This window comes from Spermophilus citellus, assembly GCF_964194105.1.
Source record: "Spermophilus citellus genome assembly, chromosome: 12".
NCBI lineage: Eukaryota > Metazoa > Chordata > Mammalia > Rodentia > Sciuridae > Spermophilus > Spermophilus citellus.
In genome coordinates this window covers 98,774,298-98,793,458 of record NC_138198.1, presented here as the reverse complement: position 1 = coordinate 98,793,458, position 19,161 = coordinate 98,774,298, and positions in this window count along the sequence as shown.

Below are 19,161 nucleotides of genomic sequence, written 5' to 3'. Positions count from 1 at the left end.
CAGAGGCAATTGCATGAGGTCAGCTCTGTTTGTTTAGGAAAAAAAAAATCCCAGCTAGACTCTCCAGTTAGGGCTTGGACAACTATGGGTGAAAGTATGTCACCACAAGGCCTTACCATTTTCCTGTGGCTTTAACAACAAGTTTCCATGTAACTTCATTTAGCCTCTTCATCAATGAGTCTACAAATAAATCAGTTAGAAATTATTTGCAGAACACACACACATATGTACACAGAGAGAGAGACACAAATAGATAAATAAATGATAGATAGATAGACTTCCATATATTTGGTGCAAACAAAGCATTCGGTTCAGCAGGTTAGTAAGGATATGTCCTGAGAACTGAGTGCAGAACATATTATTATGAGTTAAATGAATCATAAGAAAACAAGTGTTACAGGATTTGAAAAATCACTATAGACTTACAATGTGAGAAGCATTTTAAATTAAGGAGAACATGAACAGGGTCTTAAGGGGTGAGTAACATTTCAACAGGCACCAGGAAAGAATGTGTCGTCAGGCGGGCCAAACTTGTAAGCAAGGAAATATGAAGCACCATGTTTCTGAGAGATAGTGGGGGTGGGGGAGGGGATTGAAACCATACAGCTCTTTCAGGGAATCTGTGGGTAGAAGAGCAGAAAAGAATCTCCTTAAAAAGAAATTTGACTCTCAGGCTACAAAAAATTGTGACATTTTGATATAGATATGTGAGACTCCAGTTATTTTCAGAGAACTAGAGGTCTGAAAAAAGATGGTGTATTAATAAGCTTGATTAATAGGAAAAACAAAGGGTCAAGTATAGCTGCTTTGCTAGTGTTTCAGTGTGAACGCATAACAAACTAATTTCTTGAAGCCCAAGCAGAGTTAGAAGAAAAGAGCGAAGTGCCAGAACTACAAGAACCTGGTCATTCCTCCTCTCCTGATGGATACAGACTCTGACTTTAAACAAGATGTGCTCAGAAACCCGCCACAGACTTAATCAGGAGTTCAACATTCCAAAGTAAAAGGCTTGGGAAGATGTCGGTTAGAAGTGGAAGAACACAGTACCCAACAAAATGTTTGAGTGTTATACAATAGGAAGCTGCCTCTGGAGACCAACAAGGATAAGGTCCTGAAGACAGAGCCAACTGAATACAGGGAGGTCAAAGGTATGGTGAGCAGGCCTGGGCTCATTCAGTGATAACAGAAGAGAGATTAACTGTGGTTAGAAAAAGGACTGCAATCATGCTAAATCCCCAAGGCTTAATTTGTGTGAGTATAAGATGGTTGCTAAAGGTTGCCTTCTTCTGGTGTCACCTAATATTTTAGCAGACCCCTCTCTATATGCTGTCTTTCATTAGTCGAGCACATACCTAATTAAGGGTGTTTACTCCACAGAGACGGATACTGGTGGGCTTCAGTTAATGAAATTCTTTCCTGAGAGAGCTCTGGCTGCCAGAGGGCCAAGCATTCAGAAGGACTAAAATTATTCTCAGGCCTAGCTGCACTTTAGGACCATTTCAGGGGTTTTTCTAAATGACAATGGGAGGTCTTCCCCAAAACAATTAAATCAGTCTTTGGGGGTTGGGCAGCATTATTACTATTACTGTTTTTAATTGCACAGGTGATTCAAAGGGGATTATGAAGAGTCTATATTTCATATTTATTTAAACGTGAACTACACATGTCAGACTTGCCTTGGCACTTGTCAAAAAGGAAGATTCCTCAGGGTCTCTGGAAGTGGGCTCAGTAATCTGCATTTCTGAAAAGGATTGCATTTTTAAATCTACTAGCTGAGATGGATGTGTATTGCCTTGAATAGCTCTAGTGAATGGATCCTAAGATCTGGAAAGAGTTCATTTACATGAGATGCTGTTCTGACTATTTAGAGATTCAGGGGGGGAAAAAAAAAGCTAGCTTTAAAACCCTTCTGTGAAAAAAGTATAATGGCATTGCTGGGTCTGGAGGTTACATCCAGAGTACAGTCTGGTTGCTTTAGTAACTAAAGGGTTTTCCCTAAAGCTGCCACATCTTTTGAATAAGTGATAACTAAAATTCTTGCAGTCCTGAATAAGCTGGTGAACCTAAACCTAGAATTGCTACATTGTCACCTGCAGACATTTATTTAGCATGCCCTGCATATAAAAGGCTTGGAGAAAGGTCCTTGAGATAGCATGTGTGGGGAGTACAATCGTGTCCTAAAGGATATTAGTCATATTAGGAAGTCTGGAAAACAGAAAAATATAATTTTTCTAACTTCATATTTCCACATTTCAAATATGGAAACTGAAGTCAAGGAATTGTTTTATTTAGTTATCATTTCCATGATACCGGATTTTATATCCTCTGCAAATATAACCTGTTTTTATGGCTGGGGCAAAATAACACATGGTCTTTCTGAGTAATTGTGGATTAAAAATACATAGCTTCCTTTTTTTAATAAAGAGATCATGTTCTTATTATTAAGGTTAGTAGGTTCAATGATCTCTGGATATGTCTGTCTTTACTATTGTGTAAATACATACCTGAGTAGAGGCCTTGAAATTCACTCCTTGCCTAATTTTTAAGTATATTTACATACATGTAATTTTTTCTGCCATGCAATCAAGTTTTCATTCATCCACTTTTGTTCCTTCCCCTCCCTAATGTCTTTACTTAAATTTAAATTTCTTCCTAAATTTAAAACCTGATGCCTTATCTTGGACTTTTTGGGATGCTTCCATCACCCTCTCCTCCCTACATAGTTAGCAAACAATCTCTTATGTTCACAAAGCCACTTTAATGATCAAATATTTTACATTTACTGCCCACTGGAATCTAAATCATTATCATTATCATTAACCAACTGCTCTGAAGCATGAACCAATCTAGTGCAAACACTGAGCAGAGAAAAATGGTTCCCAGTCATGGGCATCCAACAGTGGCCAGATAAACTCAATGAAAGGAGGACAATATGGTTGGACGGCAACCTCACGACTAAGAGAGAGTAGGTGTCTGCCATTTTATTTGTTTTCCCAAGAGGCTGATACAAATATATAGATAATGTTTAGCCAAAACTTGGCTAACCCAATGACCAGAAAACACAGCCAATTATTTGGAGTAAATTTATCCAACCTGGGAAGACTGCATACCACAATCAACAAATTTACCAATCAGATGAACTTCTATCCAAGAATGAAGAGGATGCATGCTTCCATGACTCATTTGAATTCTATTTATAAAAAGTTATTAAACAACCAGGATCAAAAATATCCATAGGGTTTGTTGTTGTTGCTCTTGTTTATTTTAGACTTGATATAGGATTATATCAGTTAACTGCAGAAAATTTATTTCTTTTATATAAGTAAAAGAAAAAGTTTTGTTAAGTATTAGCAAAACAAACAAACAAACAAAAAAAAAACCCTACAATTTCTTTTTTCTTTCTCTCCCCTTTATCCTCCTTCTATCTCAAGTCTGTAATTTTCTGAAAAAATGCATGGGTGCACAAACACACCTATGCATAATTTTTAGAAGATACTTATCTGTAATGTGAATCACTGTGTATTTTTTTAATGTTTTGGTTTGGGACTTTTATGGTTTCGGTTTTGATGAGACATATCATTCCTGTTCAGTTCAATGAGAACAATTAAGACTTCTACCAGTTACTGAATCAGGTAAGGAGTACTCACATAACTAGGACTTGGATTCAAGGAACACCACATGAACAGAACAGAGATGTCTGTACAGGTACCTGTATGACTTATTCTTCCCACAGCATTGACATATGAGACAACTCATGTGCCTCTTATAACACACTTATCATATTAGCATTCCTACTGAGCAAAGTGCTTACAATGGAAAAACCTTTGCTTGTCCTAGTGAGCTGGGGGTCTTGCTGTATTTTGAATATGTTTTCCCCCTCTGAATCTCATGTTTAAATTTGGTTGTCATTGTAGTGACATTGAGATGTCGGGTATTTAAGAGATGATTTAGAAAGGTTAAAGCTTCTGTTGTAAGACTGGGTGATTCTCCTGGTAGTGAGCCATCACTCCTATAGGACTGGATTAGCTATCCTGAGAGCAGGTTGTTATACAGTGAGGCCACTTTTAGTGTTTTGTCGCCTCTTTCTATTCTGCTTTCTGCCATGTGTTGAGGCAGCCTGAGGCTCTCGCCAGAAGCTAAACAGATGCCATTACCATGTTAGTGGACTTCCTAGCCTCCAGAACCATGAGTCCAAATAAACCTCTTTCCATTATAAATTACTCTTGCACCAGGATTCTGTTATAGCAACAGAAAATGAACTAAGACAGGAAATATAACAAAATGCCATACACTTGGTAGCTTAAACAACACACTTTGATTTTTCAAAGTTCTGGAGGCTGGGAAGTTCAAGATCAAGATCCTAAAAGATCAAACATCTGATGAGGGCCCTCTTCTGGGTTTGTAGACTGACATCTTGTTATGTCCTCACATGGACTTCCCTTGGTACATTCAGTTAGATAAAGTGAGAGATTTTTTTTTCCTCTTCTTTAAAGGACATTACTCGCATCATAAGGGCACCACTCTTGTGAATTAATCTAACTCTGTTTATGTCCTAAAGGCCCCACTTCTTAACATCAACACGCTGGGTATTAAGGCTTCACCATATGAAGTTTGGAAGACACGATTATTTACTCTATGACATTGCATGAGGATCAGAAGACCAGAAATCTACCTAGTTGCTCCCCGAAAGTCATGCTTTTTTCTGGTTCTCAGCAGGCATGTGTGTCAAGTTCACGTTCCTTGACAATCTCAAGAAGTGAAGGTTAAGGTTGAATAATTTAAAAATGTAGGGACACCTCAAATTATTTTTAACAAAAGACAGTCACGGGCAAGTAAATATACAAACACATATTAAGTATTTTTAGAGAGCAAAATATATAAACACTATTGAGAGAAATATATATATATGTAGCAGCCAGGTGAGCAATTTCAAATTTTTTCTCCATCCCAGTTTTCTTCACTTTCAGGTACAAAGTAGCTTTACTACACTTCAAAACTGAGACTATGCCAAGGATGACAAACATTTTCTATATTGTGTTCAAAATATGGGCATGAAAATCAGTATCTAAGTGAGAAAGAATTCTGTTTTATTTATTTATTTTTTCTTTCTTTTTCTGATACTGGGAATTGAACCCAAGGTTGCTCAATCACTGAGCTACATGACCCTTTTTAATATTTTACTTAGAGACAGGGTCTCGCTGGGTTGCTTAGGACCTTACTAAATTGCTGAGGCTGGCTTTGAATTGGCGATAATCCTGCCTCAGCCTGGTGAGCTCTTTGAATTACAGGTGAGCAGCGCCAAGTCTGGCTGTTTTCTTTTCCTTTTTTATTTTTTTTTTCCTTAGCTTTTCTCATCCCTTAGAAGATACTCTTCAAAGGGAAGACGAAAGACTATTTTAATTAGCCATTTAGTAGTAGTTGAATGATGAGGAATTGTGTGAATAATTGGCTAATACATTTAGCCTCCAATTTTTATTTATTGATTTTTGTTTTTTGATATTGGGGCTTGAGATTAGGGCCACTTAACCACTGAGCGATGTCCCCAGATCTTTTTATTTTTATTTTTTTTTTTTAGAGACAGGGTCTCACTAAGTTGCTGAGGGCCTCTCTAAAATGGCTTGCTTTGAAAATGAGAAATCCTCTTGCCTCAGCCTCCAGGGTTGCTAGAATTACAGGCATGTGCCACCATGCCTGACTATTCTCCAAATTTGAGTTTAAGTTTTCTAAAAAAAAAAAAAAAAATGCAAGGGCATGAATTGTTCACTCAGTCATCAAAAACATCAACATTAAGTGCTCTCTGTATCAGTGTATGCATTAGCGAAGATATTGGAAGCTTCTTCTCAAGGAGGATAAACTCGGCCCAAGATTTGTTTCAGATGTCAGAACCAAGCAACTTAGACCATGTCTCAAAACGAAAAATAAAAATGGCTGGTAAGGTAGCTCAGTGGTAAATTTCTCCTGGGTAAAATTCCCAGTAGCCCTCCAAACAAAGAAAAAAGCAAAAAAAAAAAAAATCATAACCTTCAGATACTCTGAGAAGTTATGAAAAGGTTTACCATTTACAGACTGATGCTTCCTGGGGAGAGTCTACCTGGCCTTCAAAGCTGGGGTGGAAATGGCTGGAGGCAGTAAGAAAAAGAGACTTGTTACAGCTTTTATTTTGGGGAGGTGGTAAGACTACAGTGAGCAGTCCCTTGTAGGGGAAGGGGTTGGCATAATTTGAATCTCCTTTCTGCACCAAAAAAGAAAGCACCCAAACCTTTTTATCAGTTTACCCCGATGTTGGGTACAAGAGGAAGAGAGAGAGGTGAGGCTTAAAAACTGTCAGTAGTCAAGGATCATAAGAAAAAAAAAATCAGACTATTATAGAAGGTTAAATTCGGCTCTCAAGAAGCCTTAAAATATAATTGTCATCGCAAAGAACAGGCAAAAATTTAAAATAACAAAGACAAAAAAAATGCTGTTCCTGGGAAGTAATCAAATCTGATTAATTATCAAAATACGTTTCAGATAATGCGTCATACAGGGACTTTGAAGAAGGCCAAATTTTGAAGTAGCATGGGTTTAGAAACATTCCAGAAAGTAGATGAATTAGAAGAGCTTCAAAATGATCAGGATTTGACTAGGACATGCGAATAGGGGAAGAATATTCAGGCAAAATGCCCTTCTCAATTCCTATTAAAAACAGTTTCATTTTTCTTTCTTCCTTTTTTTTTCTAAGATCTAAGTATATTCAGTACACACACAGACAAAAATTATCTTTGAACAAAATTTATGATAGAATATATGGCCCACTGTGCATAGAATGTTCAGACAGAGACAAAGAAAAATATATTTTAACTTTTGAATTGAGTATTTATTATTTTTATGATTGCTTCCTTTTTTTCCTCCGTTCATTTTCCCTTTGCTTGGTTGTTTGGTGATTCTCACAGACAGGTGGGAAGGTGGGTAGCATAGATGTCCACACCATAAAGCAGCTTTCCCTGGGGTCAAAGCAAATCACTGAATAAATCAACATACATGAGAATTTCAGAGTCCCTGGGCCTCAGGAGGACTTTTGAAACTGACACGCTGGAGCTTTTCAAGTCGCCTTTGTGTAATTTGCAGGGTATTCTCAGCATCACTCTCTCTCTACTTCCTACAGAAATGTTAGAAAACTTCAGACAGAAGCTTTTGCCTTTGAAACTTGCGGATATTTTTCCACCCACAGCTTTGTTTTTGAACCTCAACTGCCACAAGCCGCCTTATAAACTGGATCGCCAGAGCCCAGGGATAGCGCACCCTCCCCAGACAAATGCCAAGAAAATTTTGCTGAAGAAATCTCCTGGTAGTCTCCCCCTACCCTGCAACAAGGATTTGGAAAGGACTCTAAAGCCCTCCCTTTTCTCAAAAACTGGGCCCACAGGGTCTGGAATGATTTGTAAAACACAACAAAAGGAATCAAGATAAAAACTGTACATACCCTCTGGCAGGGTTTTATGGATTCATACACAATTTCAGTGGGCATTGTGTGGCTCTGTAGGGGGAATTGAGCTGAAGGAGATTCTTTCCTTGTTTTGTTATTTATTTATTTATTTAGAAAAACAACCCCCCCTCTTTTTTTATTTTTTAGTTGTCAAGTTGAAAAAAGTATGTTTTCAAAAGGATCCTCATTTAATGTATTTTAGCTTGGGTGATCACTGGGAAAATGAGGTAAAAGGAGTAAGAAGATAATGTGGTGAACACCTTTATGAGCCAAAGTTCATTTCTAAAGGAAAGTCCTTACTCTTGGAAACTATCATATTTTCTATCTCTTTTCCTTGCCTAGCATAAAGTGGCTAAGCACTTGTTCAGGTTCATTCAACCCATATGTCTTGGCGGTTCATATTTGCTAACTTATTTTCTGAGAATACCAAAATCGAATATAACATGTTTTCTGGAAGCTTTCAATTTCATGTGGAAAATAGTTTTATCATTAGATAATTGTAAAATAGTTTTATAAATGTGATGAAATGTATGGGTTAATGGTGAGGGGAGTGAGGGAAGGAAGTCTTGTAAGAAAGAAAATTACCAAAATGATGTGTCATTTATCTAGGTCAGTGTCATAAGTGAGCTGTGCTATTAACATAGACCAATACCCTTGTGTCTTTCCACAATGTCAGAATTTACTGAATAACAATAAATTCACAGGCTACACCACTTTCATGTGTGGCAATTCCCGACACACTCACGAGTCACCTGATGGTCATAAGCCAGGCAAACACATGTTCTTTTATTCCGATCTTAATTTCTAATAACCATACTGTTCTGGTCACACATCACATTTTACACATTATTCTCTCTCTCTCTCTCTCTCTCTCTCTCTCTCTCTATATATATATATATATATATATATATATATATATATAAGCTTGGGTGATCACTATATATATTACAGAATATATATTATAGAATATATATGTACAGAATATATATGTACAGAATATATATATATATATATATATATATATATATATATATATATATTACAGAAATGCTAAGAAAGGGTGAAGGCAGCCACAGGAGTTCAGGAGATTGAATTGAAAGCAAAGGCAGAGAGCAGATAAGAATGCAGAGTCACTCTAGGTAGTCAGATAAGATAAGGAACCACCCGAGGAACTTACTCAAGGCACAGAGCTGTCAAAGCACAGAAATTATTCTAGGCCAAGGTCCAGACCGATGGAAGTTTCAGAGTGTTAGCTCTAGATATCTGCTTAGAGTGGGCCATGCATGATCATCAGGGGCAAGAAAAACTGTGCTCTGTTGAAGCCCCAGAACAGAGATTCAGAAGTTCATTGCTATGTGATTTTCCTGGACAAGGTTCATGATGACTGATAAGATGACAGGGTCAGGGTGCCTCTGTGTGAGTCTTGGGGTTTTCCTTGAGACCTCAAGTGAGAGGTTTGTTTCATTCAATAATCTGTTGTGTTTGATAAGCTATGGGTCTGGCCTTTCTGATATGAGTTTGATACTTCCATGCATCCATGTGCTTCTGATTAATTCGATAAGTTCACAGGTGGTCATTTTGGCTAATGTAGTTAATTTATTTATCAGTTTTGCCTTATGGTCATGCTAGGAAGATTGTGGTGGTTTACTTATACAAACAAGGTGTATAGTTATTCCACTTTAGCACTTAAAATGTAGAAGCTTATGGAAAAGTACTGGTTTATAAAATGGAGTCACACAGGTTTATCCTTAAGTTTGAAAAGTATGGTACTATGCATCATGGAGTAACTCAGAGCAGGGTACAGCCTGCTCTCCATAGTCAGGCAAAGAGATTTTTAGCAAGGACTCATCTTTCTCCTTGCTCATTATTGACAAAGTAGAAATACACACACATACACACCCTTATGTATTATATTTTAAAGTGATGGGCAAGTAATTACAAAAGTAATTATTTCAAAATAATAATAATAACTTTCCAGCACTTTATTCTCTCTCTCTTTTTTTGCCATAGATTTTTTAAAAAAATATTTATCCTTTGTAGATATGCATGCCAGTTTTGGGCTGGGATTGTTGCTCAGTGGTTAGAGCATTTGCCTAGATATGCATGGCAGTTTTATTGTCTTTCTCTAAGACTTACTTTGACCTTATATTTATAGGGATTCTTATTTTGAAATAAAAATAAAAGTTTAGTAGACATATAATCACAAATCACATCAAAAATAGAACATTTTGATTTCCAGTTTTCTTAATTTTAAGCAAGCATTCTTTTTAACAACATAAACTTTCACCAGGAAAGATTTTATTGGAGTAGAGACAATAGGAAGTTCCAGGTGGATGGAGCAGATATGAGCCAGGATTTTCTGAAGATAAACGTTTGGGTATTTTGATTAAGTGAGGAGTTTAGAACAAACAATGACTGGTGTTGAAGGCCTAGAGATGAAAACAAATAGTTTGCAGAGTAGAGTGAGAAGACAAAGCATACTCAAAGAGGAGAATACAAAAGAGCGGCATGAAATGGAGTGAACTGTAGAATCTTAAGACTTGAGCACACTGATAAAGAGATCCAAAACAGATGGGGATGTTGTCTGAGAATCACAAGTGGAGAATTTTCAAAGGAAGAAAAAAATGGGGAAGAAGTTACCTGGGAAGCAGGAAGTAGTATCCTTTTCAGAGAAAGTGGGAATGGAAGAGTCAAATTAGAAAAGTGAATATTTTCGTGAGAACTTGTTTGGGGCCAGCAAGGGAATATAACTACTCATCTAACTTTGGCATAGAATATTCCTCCTCCATGAGGGGAAGATCCTCCTCCTCCATGGAGCACAAACCTTTAGGACAGATGCACATGGAGCAATGATAGAACAAGACACCACACATAGCTCATTTGATCAGCTTGACCACCTTAGGGCTCAATGGGGTGAAATGTTGCAATCAGATCATTCCCACATCCCTCAATATATTCCTAAAACTAGCAAGCTGACATCTTAAATTTTCCAAGCACAGTGTTACACAGAGAGAGGTGAGCAAGAATTATTCACCAAGTGATCTAAAGCAAAACATAAAGAACAGTATGAGGGAGCATCATGTCAGAGTGGGAGGGAAGAGGCTTAGCTAGCAGTCACTTGGTCTTGAATATTTTAGGAGATGGGGCTGGAGGGACAGAAACAGTGAGTGTAACATCTATCAAACATTTGGATCAGAAATTAGAAATTTATTTGCTCAGTCAAAATATATTTATGTAGTATACACTATACACATTCAGGCCTTACTCTTATTCATGAAACAGACATCATTCTTGCTCTTCTGGAGTTTAAAATTGATATTGTGAAATGCTTAATGCAAATAATTTTCTAAAAAAAAAAACCTAATAAGTTTTAGTTCGTGTTTTTTCTGGTGTGCTAAAGCCTAATTCTTGTATACACTGTAAATCAAGAGAATCCTCAGAGAATGTTACATATTTTCTAAACCTATGTTTACATCTGCAGATGGGGATGACAATACAGTGTGAACTGTATTATTTCCCATACGACAATATGTGTGAAAGCACATTTAAAGCAAGTAGCATTCTACTATAGAAAGTGATTGTTATTAGTGGTACTGTTTCCCAGATAATCAAGGATAAATATGCCTGAGGAATATAAATTGTTACTTTAGAGCAATGTGATACTACGATTTTCAAGATTTTTTTTTTAATTTAGGGAATAAACTGATTACTATTAACATTGCAATATGTGGAATTATTAGAAAATAATTAAACAAGGATAAAAAATACATTGTTGAGCAAGCTATATACATGTAACAGATACTAAAAGAAGAAAAATGACTTTGAGGTTTAGTAAGTTTTCTTATTATTGGTGTTTCTTTTCTTTTAAATTTTGGCCATCTGACAAGTAATTCATTATTCTATGTAGGGAAGATAAGATAAGGGACTAGAATATGAGGGTGGAATTCAGACTAATTGGCAGTTAATGTATTCATGTGGCTTAGAAAGAAATGGGAACAGTTTTAAGAAACCTTCATTCATGTCATCTAGCACTAATTGGTGGTAAAACAATCTACATATAGAAATGAAATTAGAAACCCAGTGGGGAAAAAAGTCAAAGCTAAAATGAAAGCAAATTGCATAGCAAACATTAGTTACATTATGATATCAAATAAAGGAAAACAGTATCAAGAAATTAATGCCACAGGAGCAAAAGGAAGAAATTTGATTTCTATTTGCATGTCAAAATTCCTTTTAGTTAGATGCAAATCTGAAGGCCTAATATTTGACCCTTCTGGATTTCTTTCCCTTTCCCAATTAGTTTAATTGTCTGTATCTTAAAAGCCAACAAACATTATTTTTAAATAGTTTGATGAAATAATTGTTCCATTATGAAATTATATGAATATCTTCCTAGCATCATCACATGACAGAAGAAGAGAGAAATGGTATTTATTATCCCAGGGAATATTTAGGATAGATATTTGAGCAAGTTTTAAGCCATGAAGTTGCAGGATTTAGAGACTGGCTAACTATCTCCTTAGAGTTTGACTCAGTGTTTGTCTCTATAGAATAAAAACCAGTAGCTGACCACAAGGTGGAGGATGGGGGGATGGCCAGTTATTGTACTAGCAGAGGATACTCTTAATTATTGTTTAGAAAATATAACAACATTTCATGTGTACTGATTGTTTTGCTTAAGGAAACATTCTTTCATACATGTGAATTTTTGTTTGCATAAACTATTAGAAAAATTGTGGAAGGTACACAATTAAAGTTAATTTCTGCAGAGAATATCAAAAAAATGTGTCAGATATTACACTAATGTTATTGCAATTTCTGAACTCAAACATTTGAATTTAGAAACCATTTTTTGTTTATAAATTGATTTATATTTCAGCTACTTTTTCCAGATCCTTTTATTATCTTCATTGTTTTCCAGAGAATGTTTATTACTAATACAAGTGAAATGTTTTAATATTTAATATTTTCCCATTTCTATCATAACATCAATTTATTTTCTTCCATGACAAAAACAAATGCAAAACCAAATGATTATTCAAATGTTGGATATAGGAAAAGAGCAGAATGAACTGCTGGAGTAAAATTATATTTTAATGTACTGGTGTGATTATTCCTGGAAGTTTTTTCGGCACATGTTTGAGCATTTGTATTTGCAAAATTGAACCTCTGAATTTCTCAAAAAGGTCTGTCTTATAAAAGTTATACTCTTTGGATTTATAAAATTACAATTTTAATTTTATTTGCAAATATTTTTTTACATTTATGCTGAATAACATATCTAACAAAACTGAATCTCATGGGACTTGAGCTCCATATCATATAATGGATATTCCTTTCTTTGTTCACAATGTGACTTTCCATAGTTATTTTTTAGTTCCTAATATTTATTTTCCATTAATTTATCTAAAATCTTGGTTATGAAACTGTGTATTATAGTGCTCAAGGTGCCACAGTTAACTCCCAGGGATGCTTCAAGATATTTTCAATTATTTGGGGAAATGGACTCATGACCTACTATATCAAGGTAGTTCACAGTTTCAATATTTAATAGATTATTTATCTTTCTAATGTTTGGGTTTCACATGGATTTTATGACAAAAAAAAAACAAGTATTACATAATAGGCCACATGAAGTTAAAGTACTGATAGATGTTATCTGACCAAAGTTTGTTGTGCTCAACAAGTGCAAATATCCTTCCCATTAATATGTAATGGTGATTATTTTAAATGAAATATTTCTTTTATTTTATGTGCATTAATGTATCACACAGCTAATGTGCTTTAAAAACATAAATACTTATTTACTTACTCAGACCTAATTTCATAATAAGTGGACTAATTACTTATTCATTTTGTTAAGAGTATTGCAAAACAATTACTGAGATAATAGGATGTCATTACTAGGAAATATTGGGAAAGTTGGTCTAAAGAGTTTAAAATAAAATTTAATATGTATTTTTTTGAGAGAGAGAGAGAGACAGACAGAAAGAGAGAGAGAGAGAGAGAGAGAGAGAGAGAGAATTTTAATATTTATTTTTTAGTTTTCGGCGGACACAACATCTTTGTTTGTATGTGGTGCTGAGGATCGAACCCGCGCCACACGCATGCCAGGCGAGCCCGCTACAGCTTGAGCCACATCCCCAGCCCTTAATATGTATTTTTAAAGTCATAACACAAGATAATTCAGTCAGGTATAAAATTTGGGGATTGTAAACTTTTCTTCTCTAAACATTGTAGATTCTTTTTCATTGCTTTAAAGCACTGAATGATGAATGTTATATAGAAGTTAAAAGTATATTTCATTTTGAAAATCTTTTTAGTGTTAATAAAATGAATATTGAATTTCAACACAAAACTTGACAAAAATGGAAATGATAAGCTATCTCAATTTCTATAATAATAGATTTCTCTATATTCAAGCATTGTTAACCTATAATTTTTTAACCCATTTAAATAGTACATATATTTATTCAAAGGGCATTTTGTGGAAAGAAATCATAATTTTCATTCATTTTTCAGTGAATTCCATGATCTATCCTACTTTCTATTTTTCCCACCAAGATTAATCAATAATTTTTTTCTGATTCATTGTATTTTGAATACATACACTCCATTTCATTTCTTTACATTTTTATTACAAACTTTCTTTTGTGATAAATAAATTGAAAAAAGAAAACATGAACATATTTTTCTAATCTAATCAGTTTTCTTACTGGATGAAAGTAAAAATGGAGTAGACGAAATCAAAAGATAATCTCTCTGGTGATTTCAAGCATTGTTTTCCTATGCAGCAAGATCAGGTCTAGAAACTAAGTTATTCAATACCTATGACCACAAATGAGAAGCTTGAAATATTCACAGAAAGAAAAGATTATATTGACATGATTTTTATGGGAAAATCAATGTTCTATTCTCCATCTTAACCTATAAGGCCAGTTGCCATTCTTCATAGGTCCCAGAGACTCTGTGGTTCTGGCAATGCCTATGCTGCTATAACTCAGCATGTAGAATTCATTGGTATTCATTTAAATTACTCATTTGGTTTCCCAAGGGCCTCTACTTCAGTTTCATTTTGACTTTCAGGCATCACTGAACCAAAAATAAAAAGTAAAGAACAGCCAAAACCATAGAATCTCATTTTATTTCAAGATTGAATTGGGGAATTTGCAACAGAAATGATCTTGACATAAAGGAATGCTCAGTATTGTTGGAGGTGCTTGTAAAAGCCAAGAACCTTTTTCAGGAATTGAGCCCAATGATTTGGTTGATAACAAAGTGAAGAAACCAGGTAAATATCAGGTGATTATCACCTGGTTTGGAGTTTTGCTGCAAACATTTTGCAAAGCTCTAACTGCAATGTGCATTAGTCACGCTACTGGAGCAGAAAATCAATAAAATGAGGTTCCAAAAATAAAATATTCTTTTGGAATGTTGCTCTGAACTAATTAGCAATGACTCATTTAAAAGGACTTACCTGTCATTAGGGGGAAAAAAAGATATTTACAAAAATCAGTTTCCAGACAAAACATTTTTTGTGATTGAAAGGGGAAAAAAGATTAAAAACTTTGATTCACAAAGTGACTTTTATTTTGACAATAAATAACACAGAAGTCACATTGTGAAATGAGAAACTTAATCATTTTTCTGTCATGTTATTTGTCAAAATATACAGTAGAAAAAATGATAACTCATAAATAAAAAGTAACTTTACTTCTTTTTGCTATTTGGAAGATATAAGGGGAGAAAAAAGCTTCATTTGTTAATAATTTTGGATAAACTACCACATATATTGAAAACAGATCACAATTGCTTGATTTTGAATTTTGTTTGAAGTTAAACCTTAATTTTCTAATCTTTCCACAGAGGTAAAAATTATTTTTAACCAAATAATTTATGTTACATTTTTAAGGTAAAAATTAATACTAAATTATATTCTCTCCTTATGGAGAAATATTTCTACCTTATATGGAAACAAATGCTTATAATGCTTATAAATGTATTTGGATATTTATTCAACATACATATAAGTATATATGAAAAATATATAAATCCTAATATTTTGTAGTTAGTGGATGACTTGAATTTAATATTGCACACTTTTTAAAATGTAGATTTTTTTTAGATGTTGATGGACCTTTATTTTATTCTTTTATTTATATGTGGTGCTGTGAATCGAACCCAGGGCCTCATACATGCTAGGCCTGTGCTCTATCACTGAGCCACAACCCCAGCCCCATAACATTGCACCCTTTTAAAAATGTGAAAATCTGATGGCTTTCTTAGTGTATTTTTACATTTCAGAAAATTGCATTAAAAATATGGAAATTCCTTATTGTTTAGAAATAAATGTCTGAAGGATTCACAAAATATTCATCTCTGAAATTATTCCCAGTAAGAAAGGTCATGAGGACCCACAGAAGAAAAATTTTAGATTGTTACATTTAAATACTTTGACTTGAAAATGAATACTTAAACTTGCCTTCAAATAATAGCAATGCTTTTTATAGTGTGTAATCTCTCAAAACAAAAGGACAACAATAATTAAGAGCATTATAAATTTGTAATAACTATAGATAGGTAAATAGTATGGTGGTTACTCTTAGTTGTCAACTTGACTAAATTGAGAAACTCCTAGACAATGGTGAAAACACATATCTTGGTGTGTCTGAAGCTGTTTCCAGATAATGGCCTGTGGCTCAGCAAACCAAGGGGTGAAGACCCACCATGAGCTGAGCAGCAGCATCTAATAGGCTTTTGGCCTGGTGGAACAAAAAGAAGAAGAGTGAAGCCCTATACACCTGTGTTTTATTGTTTTGGTAAGAACAAAGCAGATCCAGGTAATTTATCCATGTGAAGATCTGGAGAGAGGAGGATCTAGACAATAGGACTGAAGAAATGAAATAATGTAAGGTGAGTCAGGAGTGGGTAGGCAGTAGAGTATTGCAAAATCTTACCCATAGGAAAATAGCCAGATTCTGATTATGTTTGTCATAAAGTAGCTGTGGCTTCAAACTTAGGAAGAAGAGAGTTGTCATGACACTTACCACACTTGAACACCAAAAGAAACCATTTTTATTCTTCTGTTCACAGTTATTTAATCCTACAAATAAGTAGAACAACTGACTATAAGCAAGACATTCATTTCTTAGCTTACAGTAGAAAAAAGCAAGGGTACATGTATAAGGCTTCTGGACCTATAGAGTAACAAACAGCTTTATATCTCAGATAATTTGAGAAGGATCACCAATCTTTTGGAAATTAATTTTGGGATCAATTACAAATCAGAATCTTTTAGAAGGGAAGAGAATTTTCAGAAATTTATTTTTAAAATATGAGTTTTAAAGAACTCTAAGCCTGAGAACTGACAAATTAAAAATTTACTATCCAATTTAACTTAACTGAATGAGTCAAAAAATCAGAGGAGGGGTAGATGAAAGCTGAGAGAATAACAGTGGTGTGAGCAAAAGGGAGAATAAATATATGAAGCATAAATTGCGTCAGATAAAGGGCTACAAAATGAACTGATCAGAGAGTAACTACATGAAACATATTTGGTTTTTAATTTACCTTGTGATAATAGAGGATTTTATAAAAGTTTGCTTGCAAATTAGTTTAAATCTATTCAGGATTTAAAAAAAATGTCATTTCAACCAAGAATTGACTCAATAAGAAAAGACATACTAATGATAAATGGTAATATATGCATTTGGGAAAGGTGCCAATGTTAAATCCTGCCTTATTTAATATTTTAATGAATTAGAAATACATGAGATTGTGGATCAAATTAAATTGGGGTGATTCTAATCCCTCAGGGACTGGGTAAATCTTCTCTGCTCGCATATTGGAGCTTTTCTTTCAGCTTTCTTTCTTAACATCTGTAATTTCATTCTAACTGGCTGTGTCTTGAATAGAGGTGAACAGGCAAAGCTAGATGGGAGGAGGATCAGGATTCATGAACTCCTGGGACCCATTTTCTTATTAGTTAGTAATCTTGAACAAATCACATAGATTCTTGGTATCAATATATTCTTATATATGGGACAAACAATGTTTTTCTTTTTTTTTTGGTAAAGATTTTGTTATTATATTAAAATTAAAAAAAAAATGTTCAGGCCCCCCTTTTTTTTAAGTACATCAAGAGACTCAGGAGTAGTACTACTGTTCCATTAATATTATTGTTTTCCCTCTTTTTAAAATGTCTGTGGACCAAATTGCTAATTTCTTCAGATAGGGAAAGAGAGCTCAGAGAGACATGAAGGCAATTGTTTGAGCAAACATGTGTAATCAGTCACAAAGTTAAGTCTATCCTACATCAAATGTTCTAATTCCTTGATCAGCACTCTTTACATCTTACCCATGAACCTTTGTTTTTGTACCCTTACTTTATTCTAAAACTTTCTTTTGCTTTAAACCTTATGGTAGATATAAAGGTATTGTGTTTTCATCACTTTATTATTATTAATTTGTTATATATATTTTTTGGTACTAGGATTCAAACCCCAGGAGTACTCTACCACTGAGCAACCTCCCTAGCCCTTTTTATTTTTTTATTTTGAAACAGAGTTTCACTAAGTTGCTTAGGATCTAGTTAAATTGCAAAGACAGACCTGGAATTTGCTAATCCTCTTTTCTGAACCTCCTGAGTTGCTGGGATTGAAGGCATGCACAACAACATCTGCCTCTCTAATGATTTTTAGGATCCATAGGCAAAAGCTTTAAACATTTGCCTGTAAAGTCATATTTATTGAATGTTCTTAACTGAGAGGTCAAATCATTAATAAAAATCTAAGATTTAATAAAAATCTAAGATTTCTTTTTCCTTCAAATTCTTGATTTTCTCTCCAAAGTTTATATTATTGTGATTATTATATGTATTTTGCTTTATCTAAAATAAAATCATAGAATTATTTGTGTATCCCTTTCCTTATCAACATATCTTCATGAAAAAATATACATTAAATTCTTTGCAAGATTTTTTCCCCATTCATTATATTTCAATAACCATCACTGAATTCTAACCTCATCACATATTCACTTATGAAGTGGAAATGTTTCGTTATATTTTAATGAGTATGCTTTAAATGTCAATAAATTACTTTCATGTATGATTTTTCTCTTAACCACTGCCACTTTGTAAAACTGCTATTATCCACTGCTCTAGGAAATACATTTCACTACATAAAATCATAATCATTAAAGGCCAAGAAAATTAATTTTACATCTGCTGAGTTTTAGAACCCAGATGATCAGGATAGTTAATAGATTTGAAATAATGTTTTCTGAGCAAGCTTATTTAATTTTATTTATTTATGTTCCTGAAGAAATATACTAACTTCTCTGGAATTTATATCATTAAGATATAATAGAAATATGGTAGTCCTTGCAGGAGGGTGGTTCAACTCTTAACAGACCACAGATGAGAACTATAAAATCTTAACTAACATACAAAAAGAACTGCCCAGTAGCTCTGAAGAATTAGCACAAGCAGGTTGATTTTAAGGATAATGGAAATAACAGGAAATTCAGTATGGCTGTTTCTTTTCTCACACTTTTTAGTTTAGGCAAATAATACTCATGGAGCATTTTGACCAGGGCGACAACACTCTCACAGAAAACTGCTGTCTTTATGGTCTGAATACATTCAACAGAGGGAAACCGCAGATGATGTTAAAATTATTAGATAAGGAAGTAAC